Genomic DNA, 10690 nt, shown 5'->3' on the forward strand with positions numbered 1-10690 from the left:
TGTAAGACTTAGGTGAATAAAAGGTTTCAAGGATAAAAACAAGGTTTGAAAATCATATAGTTTTACAAAGCTATATGGACCCAGCATTGAATAATATGATCTATACTGAAGTTATGAGGAAAGCAGTTTACCAAGCACTTTCATAGATGATATGCCATTTATTTTTCTCTAGACACTTTGAAGAAATGCTATAATGAGAATCATTTTTAAAAGGTGATTCTTACAAGGTCATGTGGCTAGTAAGTAGTAGCCAGGTTTACCTAAGTGTGATTTATTTTCTATATTGGAGGTCAGCAAACATTTTCTGAATAGGGTGGGATAGTAAATATTTTAGAATTTGTGTTCCATGGGAACTCTGTTAAAACTACGAAACTCTAGTTTAGTGCAAAATTAGTCATAGACAATATACAAGTAAATGAACATGGTTGTGTTCCAACAAAATTTTAATTATGGACATTGAAATTTGATATTATACAATTTTTATATGTCACAAAATATCATTCTTATTTTGATTTAATTTCAACCATTTAAAATGTAAAATCTACTGTTAGCATGCAGGCTGTACAAAAAAACAAGCAATGGGCCAGATTTAGCAAATGGGTAATTGCTTGCCAACTCTTCACCCATCTGATTATAGCAGGACTAGAAGTAACAGTAATTAACACATGTTGAGAGGGCAGCCTTCTAACAAGCTCGGTTCTGGAAGAAATCCCATGCCATGGTTAAATGGTCCTGGTTGGGAAAATTAGGAGCAAAGACATCAGGTAGATAGAGCAGATTCACTGAGGCAGATGGGGGCTGTGGAGGTAATAACTGCTTGAAGTTTGTTTAAAATAACTCTATTTAAAAAATTATTTGGGGCTTCCCTCGTGGCGCAGTGGTTAAGAATCCGCCTGCCAATACAGGGGACACGGGTTCGAGCCCTGGACCGGGAAGATCCCACATGCCGCAGAGCAACTGAGCCTGCGCTCTAGAGCCTGTTCTCTGCAACAAGAGAAGCCAAGACAATGAGAAGCCCACGTACCACAACGAAGACTGGCCCCTGCTTGCCTCAACTAGAGAAAGCCCATGAGCAGCAACAAAGACCCAATACAGCCAAAAATAAAAACAAATTAATAAATAAATTTATATAAAAAAATATTTGATCTTTACAACATCTCATGTGCTTATTCTTATTCTCTTCATACAAATGAAGAAACAGGACATGTTCTAGTAATAGGCCTGATGTCTCAGAAATAGTGTATGTAATCAGGATACAAATCTAGAACTGGATGAAACCAAAGTTTATGTGCGTGTCCATCGTACCACATTGCATCACATGGGGTGGGGAAAAAGAGGAAAGAAATATAGCAATGGGCACGACTATATGCCGAGTTGTGAGAACTTGGTGTATTTTCAGGGAAGACCCCCATCACCATTTCTCTGAGATTCACAACGTAGCATGAAACAGCTGTGGATTCCAGGTTAAAGCCTGGAATCGCTGAAAAATGCCTTCTGAGTTTTCTTAACAAAAGTAAATTTCCTGTATTAAGTGCTTAGAGAGCCATCCAAAATTGTCAGTATTTCACATCTCCGGACCCAGGGTTGAATAACACTATCTGTACTGAAGATATGAGAAAAGGAAAACCATCTTCAGATAAGAGAATATTACCTTTCTAGCAAATGGAATCAAAATGCAATTAGAAATGGTAGTGTTATTAGCTTTTTTTTTAAACTCGCTTTTTCTGACACAAGGGGTGGGATACTGATCTCTTCTTCTCCATTCATGATGTCAGCAATGTCGTGCTCAAAATAAGAGGCCATTTCTCTTAATCGGCAGTTCACTCTGCATTCTAAAATAAGCTTGGCCACACATATTTTAGAACTAGGTCATTCTTGCTCCCCAAGATGCTAATTGCCAGAAAGACACAATGCAAACATTGTTAGACCATGGAAGAATGGAAACTTGTAAAGACTAATAGTGGTTAGAAGAGAGTCCATTGCTAGTAAGCAGATCTTAATCCTGGCTGTGGTTCCAAGTTCACATTTCTTCTTGGTTCCAAGAAAAAATAATATTAAATACTGACCACAGCTTCCATGATGACAGATAGGCAGCTAACATCTTACGGAAAAACCCAAATGAACTTTTTGGCTAACCCAATATATATTTCTTTCTATCTTCTACTAGTTTTCAGAGATTGGGACATGACTGTGTTTGGAACAGAGTTGCTGATACTATTAACTGAACTTTGGAACCAAGTATGTAAAACAGAGGGAAAAAAAAACCCCTGCAATCTGATTCTTTTCTACCCAACATCCTTCATCAGAACTGTAGAACTCTAGTTCTGTGAGGAAACTCAGATCACCCCTTCTTTGCTTCTCGGAGGGTATCAATTTGATTGGTCAGATTCAAGGATTTTTTTTTTTTTTTTTTTTGCAGTACGCAGGCCTCTCACTGTCGTGGCCTCTCCCGTTGTGGAGCACAGGCTCCAGACGTGCAGGCTCAGCGGCCATGGTTCACGGGCCCAGCCGCTCCGCGGCATGTGGGATCTTCCCGGACCAGGGCACAAACCCGCGTCTCCTGCATCGGCAGGCGGACTCTCAACCACTGCGCCACCAGGGAAGCCCTCAGATTCCAGGATTTTGATTGAGCCAAGTATAGTAGTGAGCAGGGTCTAAAGGTCTCCTACAAAGGCATGGGTCTCCCGTCTTCTGCTGCCATCCATGAGAAGGCAGCAGTAAGGCCACACGTGGCTTCCTTCCTGATGCTGAATGCCAGCCGTCTCCCTCTGTCTTTTCTCCTTCTTGTGTCTACACTTCAAAAGTGGCAAGTGGACAGAAGACCTGTCCTTCCATAGCACTTCTGGCTGAACTATCTTTCTTCTGTTTCATCCTTCTCTGCAACTGGATAGGAGGAGAAGGGCCACAGTTGCTACCTTTCCTGTGTTCCTGATCTGTTGTTATTCAGTCTTCTCTCTCTCAGTGATATTGGCTGGAAGATGGTATAATCATGAGACTCAGGTTATGGCTCAATAAGAAGAGTGAAGACCCCATTAGACCTTGAACTCGGGCCATGTACTTTGGGCCAACCTTCCAGAATTCTACTAAAGTGGAACATTGTTCTGTCTTCCATCAGTTTCTGTTTCCTGTGTGCACATACATCTCTCCGAAGAACTTCATAGGGAGAATAAATATGGTGTAGGATTCAAGAATGTCTACTCCCCAATGATATTAATACAATAATTAATATTATCAAACACTTTAAGAAGACTTTGTTTAATTAAGAGAGGAATTCAACCAGACTTTTAAAGGAGATAGATTACATAAACAGTAAAACTGTGCCATTTTTTAATGAGTTTCCTTTTCCTCCAGCATCATGTTAGAGTTTAGCCTCACTCAAAATTCATTTCCTACCCATCAACCAAAGAAAATCTCTGGTATGTGGTTCCGGAAATAATGAGGATTGAATGGATATTCATAAATATTTTAAAACTGTCCTTGATATTTTTTGTTGCTGTTATTTGCAAACTTGAATTTTTAAAAACCTGCCCAGCTAAACTCACATGATTATTATGAGGATGAAATGCACTAAAAGGTCAGAAAATGCTTTGAAAACTGAGAAATGATACAAATAAGAGGACTTTAAAAAATGAAAATGTTGAATTATGTAACCTGAGATGCTATAAGTCTAACAAATAAGCATTGTAGTGTAAAAGGAAATATGGAGAATTCATTCCATCTGCTCAAATAGGAACATTTCTGCTTCTTGTTAATCCTTCTCTGCAATCCCACTCTTGGACTTTTCAAGTGTATTTAATTTTTGCATTGAGGAAGTTGTTAAATTATTCGGAACAGAGGGTCTTTAAACACGTACCCAGCATCAGTGTCTCCAAATCGTTTCATTCTTGCTTTGATATACTGTTTCCTCTAAAGTGGGGGGAGATTGAGATGAAATCAAATAACGAAAAAGAAATTCCAGACCTTAAAAGGGCTGCTAGCTTGCAGAGGGTGCAAGGAAATAACTTTCTCTGAAAATCAAGGAGCAGAATCAATTTTTATTCTCTGCTATCAAGTCCAAGTCTAAATATATATCAGTTGGATACCAGCTGGATCAGAAAAAGACTTTCTTTGTAGCTAAGCTCTTATTCTAGTCAAGAAATATTTCTGAGTGTGCACATTGTTATTTCTTGCTTCAACCCAGTGGGAACCTCACAGATGTTCAAGAATCTAGTTTAACATTGTAGTTCGCCCCCAAAATAGATACAATGCTGCTGAGTATAAAATATCACCAACTGTAATACTGGGTGGTCCACTCCTCATGTACCCAAATGCCCTAGTGAATTCATCATCTGCTATGGGCAGAACTGTGTCCCCCAGAAGTCATATGTTGAAGCCTTAACACCTAAACTGATTATATTTGGAGATAGGAATTTTAAGGAGGTCATTAAGGTTAAATGAACAAAACACCAGAAAGCTCTCTTTTCCACTCTTCCTTCCTTCCTTCCTCCCTTCCTTCCCTCCCTCTGTCCCCTTCTCTCTCTCCCTCCCTCCCCACCTCTCCAAGCGCAGGCACAGAGGAAAGGTCATGTGACAGCACAGTGAGAAAGTGGCCATCTACAAGCCAGGGACAGAGAGAGCCAGAAACAAATAGTGCTGCCATCTTGACCTTGGGCCTCCAGCCTCCAGATTTGTAAGAAAATAAACATCTGTTTTTTAAATCACCCCCTCTGTGGTATTCTGTTATGACAGTCCAAGCTGATGAATACACTATCTCTTGCTTAGCTATTTCATCAACTTCCTTATGGACCTTGGGGAGCAATAAGAGTTGGCCAGCAACAAAGAAGGAGGGAGAGCCTTCCAGGAAGAGGTGATGGAAAGCTTGGGAAGCTCACATCACAGATGCAGAGAACGGCAATTGTACAATACCAGTAGTGATGTGTTAGGTAGCATCAAGTGGTGTTTAGGATGGAAATGAATAACAATGAATAAATTATTTTAGTTCTAGACTTACAGAATCACAAAAGGTGAGAAGGGATTACTAATATTTTTATCACACTTTATTGAATTTGGGGGAGATATTTTTTCCCGTCATGCACCTGGGACACATCCCATTTCATTCACTTCAGTGCTTAAAGCTACCCCAACCTGTCATCCAACTCACTCCAATTTTACCTTGCTAATTTCTACTTACACTTCAGATTTTTACTTAGCTATCACTTCCTCTCCAGGCCTCCTTGCCATCGAACCTTACTGTTTAAGGCCTATTTCAAAGCTGCAATAAACATCAGAGACTGGTTCTTAAAGGGGCCTGATAATCTTTAACTAGAAACAGTAAAATCATTTTACCTGTGTTCATTTGTCTTAGATTTCTGACTGTTCCCCTGCATTCATCCACTCCTCATTCTGTTAGCCAATGAGACTGATTTTTATTACATGTGAATAAACAGTGACACCAGAGTTCTTAAAACCCTACAACAGCTTTCCATGGAATGAAGCCCTTTCATAGACTGTCCATGATTTACCTTCCCAAACTCTCACTATCTTCTTTTTGGCAAAGAGCACCAGAGCCAGACACCAGTGAAAGCTGTAAAGATAGATTTTATTTAAAAAAAAAAAGAAAAAAACTATTGCAATAGGGGAAAAGAGACTTCAGTATAGAACTGAGTTCAATTTTGAATGCAAGGAAAACTGGTGATTTATAGCCAAGGATCTGGGTTGGGAGGGAGATGGTCAGTGGATGGAAAATTACTAAGAGGAGACGTCAAGTGTAGGGGGGATTCTTGCTAAGCAGAACTTGCTGAAGGCAGGCCGGGGTGATCATATAACAAGGGTGGGAGATAAGGAATTTGATCAGCTCTTGAGGCTGATCAGATAACAAGGGTGGGAGATTCCTGCTAAATTAACTCAGCAGCATTCTCACTATGACTGGGCTATGCAGGCCCAGCAAGGACAGGGCTAAGGGTATGGCTTAGTCAGGAAGGAAGCCCAGAGGAGCTGGACTAAATTTGGGTCCAGGAGAGAGTCTTTCTCACCTTCCACCTGCCAAAACCTACATTTCAGTTATATCACTCCTCTTCCAGTAGGACCAATGGTTCACGCTCCCTCTGCTTCCAGAACTTGGCTCCCAATGACCTCTTGGCCTGGCCCATGTTCCTCCCCTCCCCTCTAATCTGGATATCCCTTCAGGTCTCAGGTTAAACACAGTATCCTCAGGATTTCTTCTGATGCCTCCAAGATTAGGCCAGCAGCCTCGTAAAAGTACTCACACTTGACCAGTTAGAGCACATCTCTCCCTTGGCTGTAGTGACCTATTTCCGCAATGCCACAAGCTCCTGGAAGGCAGAGGCCGTGTCTGCCTTGTTCTCCGCTGTGCTGACAGGCAACCCAGTGCCTAGCACACAGGAGGCATTCAACACGTATCTGTCAGATGTATGGACGATAATGACCATGACTCTCCCTTTATTCTAAATTCCTGTGGGTGTGACCAAACATGAGAATCAACAGCAGGTCCTACTCCGGGATCCAGAATGGCCTCTCTTAGGCATCTGAGGCTGAATATTCCCAGGGAGTGATTACAGGCTGAGGACAGGGCCACTCTTACCACACAGGGAGCTAGAGGACTTACCCCTGGATGGTCCAGTGGAAGTCCCATCAATCTACTAAATAAGGTGATTTTTCTTAGCACACTGAGAGCTACTCCCTCTTACGGCCTTTCACCAGGGAGACTTACGTCGGGGGAAAAGAAAGAATCCGATATTTGGGGGATTACTGGACATGGGCTCTGAAGTGACACTAACTCAAAATGTCACTGTGGTCCAGCAGTCAGAGTATGAGGCTTATGGCCAGGTGATCAATGGGGTTTAGCTCGGGTGCCTCTCATAGTGGACCCAGTGGGCCCCTGAACCCACCCTGTGGTTATCTCCCCAGTCCTGGAATGCATAATTGGAGGAGAAAAACCCAGAAGCTGGCAGAATCCCCACATTTGTCCTGGGAGAAGCTTGCTGATCCCTCATCTTTTAAGAAGGGAACACTCCTCCAGGGAGATGACCCTTTTCCGCAGGTAGAAGTCCAATGGTCACCCTCCATTATTCCCTTTAAGGGTCTGAGGAATGAAGGACACGTGTAAGAATCAATAGTTGATTGATAGTAAAATAGCATCTTTATTTATCTGTGTAGCTCCCCAAAATGCCATATTCAGGAAAGAGAAAGGTGACTTAGAGGATCAGTATTGTGCCTAAAGGCTGAAGTTCATGCTTTCATGGGCAACAAACTGCTAAGAAAGATGATGCAAGGCTTCTGTCCCCAACCAGCTATAGGATTTTCAAAGAGAGGCCCTCATGAAGTGTGCTTCTGACCAGCAACAAGAGGACAAGAAGACTAAAATTTTCTGATCCAGGAAAAGAAAGAGGTGGGGTTGGGCATACAACCAATAAACTTGTACTTATAACACAGTGGTCACACACATAAGCATGGCCCCCCAAAGCTTATAATTAGTATGGAAAATTATCATAAATAATTCATTAGGAATCTGTGAGTATGTATACATTTCAAGGTCAGAAGAGACACTATTAAAACATAAGTATGCATTCTCACAGCGAGAGGCAGAGACATTTGGGGTCTCCTGGTCTATCACTTATCCCCATCCACTAATTCCTTCCTAGCCTCTTTCTAGCTAGTACATTCCTTCTAGCCTCTGTATGACCACCCTCACCGATGGAGTAGTCACTGTACCCCCGGAGGCATCTTAGCCCTTTTGCAGACTGTTCTCATTACCATTAACATGAGGCAACTCCCTGTAACTCCTTCCCTTCCACAGCTTCTGTTTTCATCCTAACACCTTGCCACTCAGAGTGTTGGTCACTGACCAGCAATGCCAAATTCTAACTGCTTGTTAGAAATGCAGAATCTCGGTCCACTCCCAAAACAGCTGTATCTTAACATCTATATTTTAAGAAGATCCCTATCTGATCTGCATAGACTTTAAAGTTTGAGAAGCATTGATCTATAACTACAAAATTAAAGTCTAATGCAGTTTCACAAATTACCCCATTAGTACTTAACAAGGGCATCATATCCACATCAAAAGATGTCAGGATCAGCAAAAGAAAAAAGAATAAATCTACACTTTTTAACCCATGGCAACGAAATAATTTCTGGATTTCTGATATTACACTGTAGTCCATATACTAGACCAACAAGCCCTGGTAGACAAAAATTAATTCCGTTTTAATTTTAATGTTGTCTCTATGTGTAGGTAAGCTAAATTTTGCCCAGTAAAATTACTTTTAATGTAAAAATAAGTTTAAAAATGAGTGCACCCACTTAAAATAAATGGACTGAGTATTGCTCAATTTTTGTCAGCTTTTTCCAGCTCATCAGGATGGTGGAAATCAGCTGAAGTATATTCTCTGAAAGTTTTGATTAAATAGGAAAGTACATGATGGTCTGTTCCAAACCATGACCTGACAACAAAGACAGCTGTAGGAAATTTGCTGGCAGACTGAGTCTAACAGGTCAAGGAGAAAACTAGACCAGCTTGAAGAATTCTACAGAGTCAGAGATGGAACAGACTTTAGCAATGGCCTAGTTCAACCTTCTCCAACCACAGATGAAAAAAACTGAGAATCATGGAGATGAAGTCAAATGCCCCAAAGCACAGATAAAAAGTGACCATGGCAAGTATCCAAACATGGAAAACTGGATGCATTAGTTAAGTACAAATATTTTACTTTTAACAAAATACAAAATAAATTTGCTAATCACCTCACTTCCTTTATGACAAACGTTAGCCCATGTGTGGTTTAAGAGCTTTATTGAGGTATAACTTATATAAATACAGTTCACCCATTGAAAGGATACAAATCTATAACTTTCAGTAAGTGTTTATGGTTGTGCAACTATCAACACAAATCGGTTTCTTTTAAATTTCTACAGTTTAAAAATTTACCTTATGCCTCTTTGCTGGTGATATTCCCCAACCCAGGTCCTAAGCAACCACTGACCTGCTTTCTGTCTATAATTTGGCCTTTTCTGGCCGTTTCATATTAATGGAAACACCATGTATAATATCTTGTGTTTGGCTTCTGTTACTTAAATAACATTTTTGAGGTTCATAATGTTGAAACTTGTATCAGTAATTTATTCTTTTTTATTGGTGAATAATACTCTATTGTATGTGGTATATCGCATTTGTTTATCCATTCAACAGTTAATAAAACTTTGGGTTGTTTGCAGTTTGGGTTATTATGAATAATGTTACTATGAACATTCACATATGTTTTTGTGTGGGCCTGTGTGTTTCTCTTGTATAGACTCCTAGGAGTAGAATTGCTGGGTTATATGGTAAGTACAGCTTCCAATTTTTAAGAGATTACCAAACTGTTTTCAGAACGGCAGTTCCATTTTACATTCCTATCACCAATGTATTTGAGTTTCAGTGTATCTACATTCTTTCCAAAATTTGGTATTGTTTGCCTTTTGGACAGAAATGCTGAAATCCTGAAAAATGAAGATCAAGATAAATAATTAGGAAGCCTGAACCTAGGAGAATGTAAACCATTCAGTGTAACTAAGAGAATTAAATAGAAGAAAAGAAAATTATGTCAGCAGTATTTTCTGAGAAAACTGAGGGTACATCACCTTTATAATACAAGAAACTGAAGCTATGTAAAAGCAACAAGTAGAGAACAAGGAAAAGTGCTTAACATATTAAATTATATATTACAGAAAAGAGAAAAATCAGTAAAAAATATCAGAAGACCTAATTGAGGAAATTTTTCAAAACCTAGTCCAAAACGACAAACAGGTGGAACGTGTGAGAATAAAACACAAATGACACAGATTACTGATAAGAATTCCAGGAGATGACTGAATTACAGTGGGGAGGGCAGAAGTATAAGTGAATAATAAATGATAACTTTGCAAGGCTGAAAAGAGAGGCAGTTTTTCACATTGAAAGTACTTCTAAGATTCTAATAGGAAAAATGAAAGAAAAAACAACACATCTAGATAGATCATGACAATTTTCTCAGCTTCGAGGATACAAAGTTCCTAAAAGTTTGGAGAAAAGAAAGAAAAGAGAGAGAGAGAGAGAGAGAGAGAGAGAGAGGAAAAATAAACCACAAAGCCTAAAAAGCCATATGAACATGACATATTGCTTCTCGTCAGAAACATGCCTTTCTAAAAATTAATGAAAAAATTATTTTAAATATAGAAATCTACCCCCAGCTAAACACATTTTAGGACACTCACAGTTTACCTCATGCTCCTTTTCTTAGAAAGCTACTTAAGAACATTCTCCAACCAAATTATAGTAAACCAAAAAGAATAAGATGTGAGTTCTTAGAATTAATGGGTCCAGCACAGCTGAACAAGTGGAACCACCCCAGAATACCTCTGTGCAGCAAGAATAAAACAGTTTAGAGTAAGAGAATGAAGGTTCCAAGGGCCAGCTTCCCAGAGAAAAGGGGGAATTCTATAAACTACAGAGAATGGAAGACTCGCCCCCTAAATTTTGGAGCTTTTCATTTTGATATGTGATGTAATTCCAAACATCTCCCTCTCTCTCTCTATCTCTGGTGGGATGAGAAATAGAAATGAGGTTTTATTATTACAGCAGATGAACTAAGTTAGTGGAGAAAGTCAGTTGAAGTTGGCATCATATATGTGAGATATAAAGGTAAAAATAACAACAACAGTAATAACAACAACT

This window comes from Tursiops truncatus, chromosome 17, assembly GCF_011762595.2.
Source record: "Tursiops truncatus isolate mTurTru1 chromosome 17, mTurTru1.mat.Y, whole genome shotgun sequence".
Taxonomy (NCBI): Eukaryota; Metazoa; Chordata; class Mammalia; order Artiodactyla; family Delphinidae; genus Tursiops; species Tursiops truncatus.